This window comes from Octodon degus, unplaced genomic scaffold (assembly GCF_000260255.1).
Source record: "Octodon degus isolate 3935 unplaced genomic scaffold, OctDeg1.0 scaffold00285, whole genome shotgun sequence".
NCBI lineage: Eukaryota > Metazoa > Chordata > Mammalia > Rodentia > Octodontidae > Octodon > Octodon degus.
This window is the reverse complement of record NW_004524861.1, coordinates 1,197,022-1,204,907: the sequence shown is the minus strand read 5'-3', so window position 1 is coordinate 1,204,907 and position 7,886 is coordinate 1,197,022.

Here is a 7,886-nt window from a genome sequence, read left to right as displayed (position 1 = left end):
TGTGTATTACAAGTGGTTAGGATAGATATATAGTTGCATTCTCTTAATGAATAGAATGATTGTTTTCTAATGGTGTTTGTAAATAGGATTACAAGTCCACTTCTTGTACAGCAATTAACCACTAAGAGGAATATATGCAGTGTATTATTTGTTGAAACTGTACTTCCGATTGGATTTGAAACTCTCTCATTGCTATCTGTTTATCAATAAAACTTTGAAAAAAAATAAAAATATTGGAAGCCCCCCAGAGTTTCCCATCTTTTTTTTGCATCTGGTCCAGAATGGGAAGGAGCCATGTGGCAGGTGGAGCTGAGTACTGCCATGAGCCAGGTGAGCTGAGGTGGCCCTGTGAGTCATTCTTTGCAGCCCACAAAGGAAGTGTTGCTAATCTCTCTTGTGTAAGGGAGAAACCCAGACAAGACAGAGCTGGTGGTTTCCCTACTGCTGGGGTGCGACACTTGTCCTGAGCCTTGAATGATTGCAGATCTGCTGCCTGATGCCCCTGAACATCTCTGCGAGGCTTCTCCAGAAGAACAAGTACAGCCCTTTGGAGAGCCACCAGGACCCTGGACACTGGCTGTCATGTTTGGGACAGCACTATACTCAAGGCCTTTTCCAGCTTCCCAGCCACGCCCTCCTTAGCCACCCTGCCTGTCTGTGCTCAACCCCATGCTGTGCTTGTAACCATCCTCATAGCTTCAGAAGCTGGAACAGTGCCAAGGCTGTGTTGGCCCTTGTGTCCTCCACAATTAGGCCTGGCAGGAGCTTCGGGGCTGTGATATTTCCGAGGTCAGCATTGTGCTGAGCATGGCTGGCCAACACAATGTGGCACCTCACTGGGACAGCCTGGGCCATAGGGACATGTGTCCACCCTGGGACTGTGATGTTCACCACCTCCTGAGTACCATGTCTCCTTCAGGCCCCTTTGGTGCCCTCATCTCCCAGGAGCTTAATGAATGACTTGTGAGGGCTACTTTTGAGATCACACAGGTACCTTGCTGCTTTCCCCAATTTTGCCCACTGTCTTAACTTCATTAATGAGTTCTGCCTGATTCCATTAGGACCATGGTGGCTGCCAAAGGATATCTTTTTTTACTTCATCATTTCTTCTCTATTTATTATTGCCATTTACTGGAAAGAAGAACTCTCCCTATTATTTATTTACATCATAATAAACCACAAACTTCTATTTTATTTGTGGATTATAATCCATTAGCATCATCCTTTATTTTGATGTTGAGATTTTCTGATATTGGCTGGTGGTATTCTGAGCTGGCTCTTGTAGCTCTCTTACATTGCATGGTTTGGGGTCCTTATCTCCTGGCCCTGCACAGTGGCTTGGGGGTCTTTTGTATTTTCTCTACCCTCACTGGAATGTGCCATCTTTGTAAGGAGTCTGGATGACACACCTAGTATTCTTTACACTGAAATAATTTCAAGTGAATATGTAACTTTTGCAAGCCAGGTCCTGTTACAGTGGGGAATGGGATGAGAAGTCTGGCTCTGCCTGTGCTCCTTGCTCCTGGCTATCAGGTATAGCAGACAATCACATCACATTTATTTTATTTTATTTATTTTATTTTTGCAGAACTGGGGATTGAACTCAGGGCCTTGCGCTTGCCAGGCAAGAGTTTATTCTACTGAGCTATCTCCCTGGCCTCTCACATCACATTAAGCCTCATGAACATATGAATACCAGGTTCATGATGGTGTCATAAATTGTCCATTTCTTACAAATTTCTTATTCCTACTGCAGGCAATTGCATGAGTCACCTTTCTGTTGGTGGAAGAAAATAACTGAAGCACACAATTTGAAGGAGAAAATGTTGATGTTAGCTCATGTTTCAATCCAGTGTCCCCTGGCTCCAGGACACAAACATCAGGGCACAAAGGCATGGTACAGGAAAACTGTTTGCCTATGGAAATCAGGAACTGCAGAGAGAGAGAGAGACAGAGATGGGGGAGAGAGAGAGAGACAGAGGCCATCCTCACTCTTCATGCTGGGCCCTGCCCCCCAATGGTGTATTCAGCGATGCACTTCTCAGTGAGTTCATCCATTGATGAGATCACCACCCTCTGATCAGGTCACCTCTCTGGACCACACCCCGAGCACTGTTGCATTGTGTGGCAGGCTGTCAAGGTGTGAGCCTTCAGGGGACGCTTCATATTTCAACTGTAACACACTGCCCCAGGCTTCCAAAGAAGTGTATCCATCTCATAATGAAAATACATGTGGTTCATCTCCAGCAGTCTCCAGAGTCTCGACAGTGCCAGCATTACTCAAAGGTCCAAGTCCAAATTCTCTGAGATTCAAGGCAAACTTTTAGCTAGGAGATCCTGTAAAAACAAAAGACATTCTATGCTCCCAAGGCTCAGCAGCATAGGCTGAACATTCCTGTTGCAAAAAGGAGGGATGCAGAAGCCAAAAGGAAGAGGACCAAAGAGAGGCTGAAACCCAGCAGAGCAAATGTGAGCCTGTAGCTCCATACCAGGCATTTGGCGTGCACGGTGGTAGGGGGCCTCCTTGCCTAGGGCCTCACAGGCTGCAGTCCACCTGGCCTCTGCCCTGGGCTGGCTCTGTCACCCTGCAGCTCTGATGTTTAGTCTCCTGCCTCTCTAGCATTCTGGTGTTTCCACAGCAGCTTTGGCTTCACTCCCACAGTTTCATGGGTCACACTCTATGGGGCTCCTCTTGGGGACTCTGACCCTGCCATATATTGCCTGACTTCCCAGACCTCCCTTGCAAATTTGGGGGACATTCACCATCTCCTAGGATACTATGTCCCCCCTTCTTAAAGAAGGTGGCTTGAGCTAAGAAAGTGAGCTCTTCATAGTCAGCCATGTAAGCTTAACACCCCTGTGGCCTTCACACTGTCATCACTGCTATTGGGTAAACTGCGGCACATAAGGTCACACAGGGAGATGAGTCATAAGCTGTAATTGTGGCTAGGGATTCTCTTTTGAAGTGTTGGATGTTATGCTGCACAAAACTGAAGGCCTTTCGTACACTTAATGTTCAAGAATACGATGTGTATTGAGGTTGTCTTTCCATTGCAGTTGGGCATGGGCATGGGTGCACAGTGGTGGAAAGAGAGGGTTCACCCCTGAGTTTGTCTTAGGGGAATTAATAGATCCTACAGACTTTCACTTGTCTCTGTTTTATAAATACCTTATGCATTTATATATTTACATTTAATTCACATGTAATAATTATATATACTTATGGGATAGAGTGTGGTGATTTGATACTTGTATATAATGTATTAGAACAAATCAGGATAATGAGCATGCCCATCTTGTAAGCATTTGCCATTTCTTAGTGTTGAAAAGCTTTTTACTCCTTTCTTTCTGATTTTTACAAAGCATATGGTAAACTATTGTGCCTCAGAGTCACCCTACCATGTTGTAGCACTCAGACTTAAATCTTCTGTCTGAATACCTTGGCTTCTGTCCCTCAGCCTCTCTCTGGGCTCATCCTTTCTACCTCCCCTGCAGCCTCTAGTAGCCCATGTTTTCACTGCTTCTATGAAGCCAGTGTGTGTGTGTGTGTGTGTGTGTGTGTGTGTGTGTTGCTGAGGATTGAACTCAAGACTGTCACACTGGTCTACATTCCCAACCCTTTTTAATTTTTCATTTTGAGACAGGGTCACATTAAGTTATCGAGTTGCTCAAACCTGCTGCCATGAACTTTTTAAACTTACATGTATGAGGTAAACCATGAAATAGATATTTTTCTGTGTCTGGTTATTTCACTTATAATGACCTCCAGGTCCATCGATGCTGCAGATGACAGAGTTTCACTCTTCTATGGCTGAATAATATTCCATTGTCTACACATCTGTTTCTATGCCTCAGGTTCTTTCTGTGTAGAGGGGAAACAATACAACGCTGACTTCATGAGGTTGTTTGGAAGCTTTGATGGAGATAATGCACAGGAAGTTCCCTGTGCCTGTCAACCCTTGACAGGAAGGGTCTGCAGCTGATGGGGGCATGGCCTGAGGTCAGGGCCATGTCTATAGATCTGCTATGACTTCTCCCCAAGTGTACCTGGTCCAGCTGACACCTGGATTCACAGAAAGGCCAGGCCGACTGGAGATGAGATGGAGGGACAACAAGACTTCTCTCTGGTGATTGGAACAACAAGAACAAGGACAGAAGGATCTTGGGAGACCAGCTCTTCCTGTCCTGCCCACAGGAGCCACCCCAGGTTCAGCCTGAGTCAAGAGGTCCTGGGTAGGTGGGAGATGTGCCCATGTTCTTGGTGTCTGGGGCCCCTCTGACAGGTAGGAGGCTTCAGGAAGGGGCTTACTGTATTTGATAACTGAGGGAAACAAAGACAGAGAGGACAGATTGAAGAGGCAGCATGTCATAATGGACTCCATGCCATTGAATACCAGCCCACTGAGGCCCTGGCACAGATGCTGATGCAGTGAGTGCAGATGCTCCAGCCAGAGTCTGGCAGAGGTGGAGCTGCCCTACAGAAGCTACAGTGAAATCCTGCCTGTGAGGACAGAGGCCCTGGTAGGTGGGAGAAGTAACAGTGTTCACATCTGTGTAGAGGGGGAACAATACAGGACAGAGGTGGTTCATGGGGATGGTGCAGGTGAGGGGTTCTGAGGCCATCAAACAGGGCCAAGTGGGGACCTGGGCCAAGCTCCCCTGAAGCCTTGCAAGCTGCCTGCAAGCTTCAGTGCCAGCTCTGCAGATGCCCAGCAGATATTACTGCTGCCACCCAGGTGACCCACAGTGGGAGAGGCAGGAAGCTTGTGGCCTGCAAGGGATACCCTCTGTGATGGGTGGTGAAGTTTATGGCTGTCATGGAAGCAGGTCACCTGCAGAGTTGAGGGCCTGCAGTGCGAGGCGCCAGGCATTTGCTTTTTTGAGACAGAGCAGGGGAGGGAAAGACCTCTCTAGTCCTTGTTCCTCTCCTTGATAATCCTCCAGAATCCCAGGTTAGGCCACGCAGGGGCTGCTGAAACTGGAGCAGGAGCCTCACCTTGCCAGCAGGCTACTGTGTCACTCAGCTCCACTCTGTCCATGTGGGTTCTTGTGCTATCCAGCTTAGAGGGAAGCAAACTTGAAGGAGAAGATATCCCTGCCACTAAGTCCTCTAGCAGGGCACCAATGAGAAAACACTTGTTTAAAGATTGCAGAACAGGTGTGACTGAAATCCCATCTATAGAGAGCTAATTGATGAATGAAGGATCTCACCTATCCAGACAATGATGGTCATAGAAAAGATACACAACCAAATTGTTGGATAATAAAAATGCCACACAATAGAAGCCTTCACACAACTCCATAGGTACAGAAGTCTTTACAATCAGATTCTTTTCACTTTAAAAATTTGCATGGGGGGGGGGGAAACACCAAAAGGAACTATAGTAAAGGTAATGCTGAGGTTGCCAGATATCTCAGGGGACTAAAGTGCCTGCTTAGGCAGAGTGCGGTGGCCAGGGTTCGATCCCAGTGTGCCATGCTGACCCTGCCCCCAGGGCATGCTGAGATGGTAATTGAGACTGGGTGTGGTGGTGCACACCTATAATCCCAGCGCTTGAGAAGCCAATAACAGGAGGAATGCTGTGAGTCCGATCTACGTAGTAATACCCTGTAGACCCTGTACTAAATACAAATAAATAAAAATAAATAAAAAACAGTAATTTTTTTCAGTTAATAGAATCAGATGTTTTATTTTCTTCTTAGCTACATTTTCTGCAATAAATGTAGGTTAGCTTTACTCAAGAATAAATGCAATTAAAGCTATTTTTGTGTTCAATATACTCTCTGATTTGGTCACTTTGGACATTTGACTAGGAGAGCTGTGTTTCTGGGCAGGGCCAGGCAGAGGTACTTGCTTCCATCACTGTTTTGGATTCCGCAGTACAAAAAGGAGGTGATGGCTGAGAAGAAAACTCAGGCAGAGGAGGGCAAAAAGTGGAGGCTGTGAGGGTCAGGATTGAACTTAGGAGCTTTCTGTCTCCTGACACAAAAGGCAGACCTGATGCCCATCCATTTATGCAATGAAATCCTTCTTCCAGATTCTGGAGCTCAGGTGGAGTCAGGGGCAGAGGCATCAGAGAAGGAGATGTTCCAGGGCACATTTCCAGTGGCCACTTAAAGGAGAAAGGTGACCACTCCCTCAGGGGGAGGAATCAACTAGAATCTGCACATCCATCATTCATTTGTCCATCCATTCTCTATCCATCCAACCACCTATTCCTCCATCCACCAACCCATCAATCCATCCACAGATATATTCTCCATCCATCCATCCATCCATCCATCCATCCATCCATCCACCCACCCATCCATCCATTCATCTATCCATCGTCTGTCCATCCATCCACTCATCCATCCATCCATCTATCCATCTGTGTGTCCATCCATCCACACCACCATTCACCCACCCACCCACTTTTCCACCCATTTACACATTCTCCAAGATCCTACTCTGTACCAGTTGTACCCAGAAGCACCCCACGCCAAAAAACAAAAAAGAAAAAGAAAAAAAACCCCAAATAATAACAACAAAGCAAAACCAACAACAATAACAATAACAATAACAACAACAACAACAACAACAACAACAACAACAACAACAACAAAAACCCAAAACACAAAAACGAAAAAACAAAACACCAGTCAGGGCCTGTACCTTCAAAGGGAAGCTGCCTCCATAGAGAAGGAGCCTCAGCTTCTCAGCCTGGTGCCACCTAGTGGTAGTTGTAGGCCCGGGCTGAAATCCATGGTGTGACTCTAGGGTTGGGCGGCACCATGTGACTCAGGACAGCAAGAGGTGCCTCAAACATTGCCTGGTCTGTTACTGTGTGAGGACAGTTCTGTGTGAGGGCAGTAGGACTGGGGAATCCAGGGGCTGCAGGGATCCGTCCTGCCCCCACTGCCCTGCTTCCCATGGTGGGGTTGCCTGGGCTGCTGTTCTTCCTGGGAGAGCAGGGGCTTTCACTTTGGACGCAGGTTGTTATTCCAAAACGACATTTTATGGAGTTTATGGCTCTGCTTAGTGACCCAGGAAACGCGGCTGCTGAAGGATCTCTTGGTGGTCTGTAGGCAGAGAGCCCCATCTGCTGGTGACAGCCCTCGTAGGCCTGCAGGAGGCACAGAGTGGGTTTGGGTCTGGGTCCTGAACCATGTGCTGAGAACCCTGCCTGGGGAGGGTCACCAGTGGCCTGGGCCTGACCATGTGACCGTCATCCTCTTTGACCCCATGTCCAGTGGTTCTGGAAGCTGTCTCTACAGCCTTCCAGTCCCTGATCCTAAGTCCCTTGCTCTTGGATTGCCTACTTGTGACCCTTGGCCCCAAGCTGGGCTTTCACAGATGCCCCAGATCCAAGCATCTGCCTGGGGCTTAGGACCTTCCCTCTGGACTGCAGGCCCCTGAAGCCTGGTTCTCACCAGTGGTTCATCAATACTGTCACCTGTCCCTGAGACCCTGCCTGGCTTCAGCTGTGCTGCTGGCTGAAGGGGGCTGGCCCTGTAACCCAAATGTGGTTCCCAGGGTGCAGCTGAATTCACTGACCTCTGACTACGCTGTCTGGCTCCTGTTAAAGGACCAGAGCTGAAAGGTGCACAGGGCAGAGGGGAAGCCACAAAGGCACCAACAAGTCTTCCAGAAGAGGGGGTGGGTGTGAGGGCCCTTAGGAGTCAGTTATCCTTATGATGATAACGTTGCTTCTCTACTGAAAGTGTAAGAAAATAGCAACAAATGCGCAGATGTCCCACAAGAGTCCCCCAAATAAAACACAATTGTGTCAGATGCAGCCACTAGCCCCACTAGTCCCACTAGACTGTTAGGCCACTAGGCCACTAGGCCCAGTATCTGTCTCTCATGATGACAGACCCTGCTGTGTCTACTGCAGCTTCTAAGT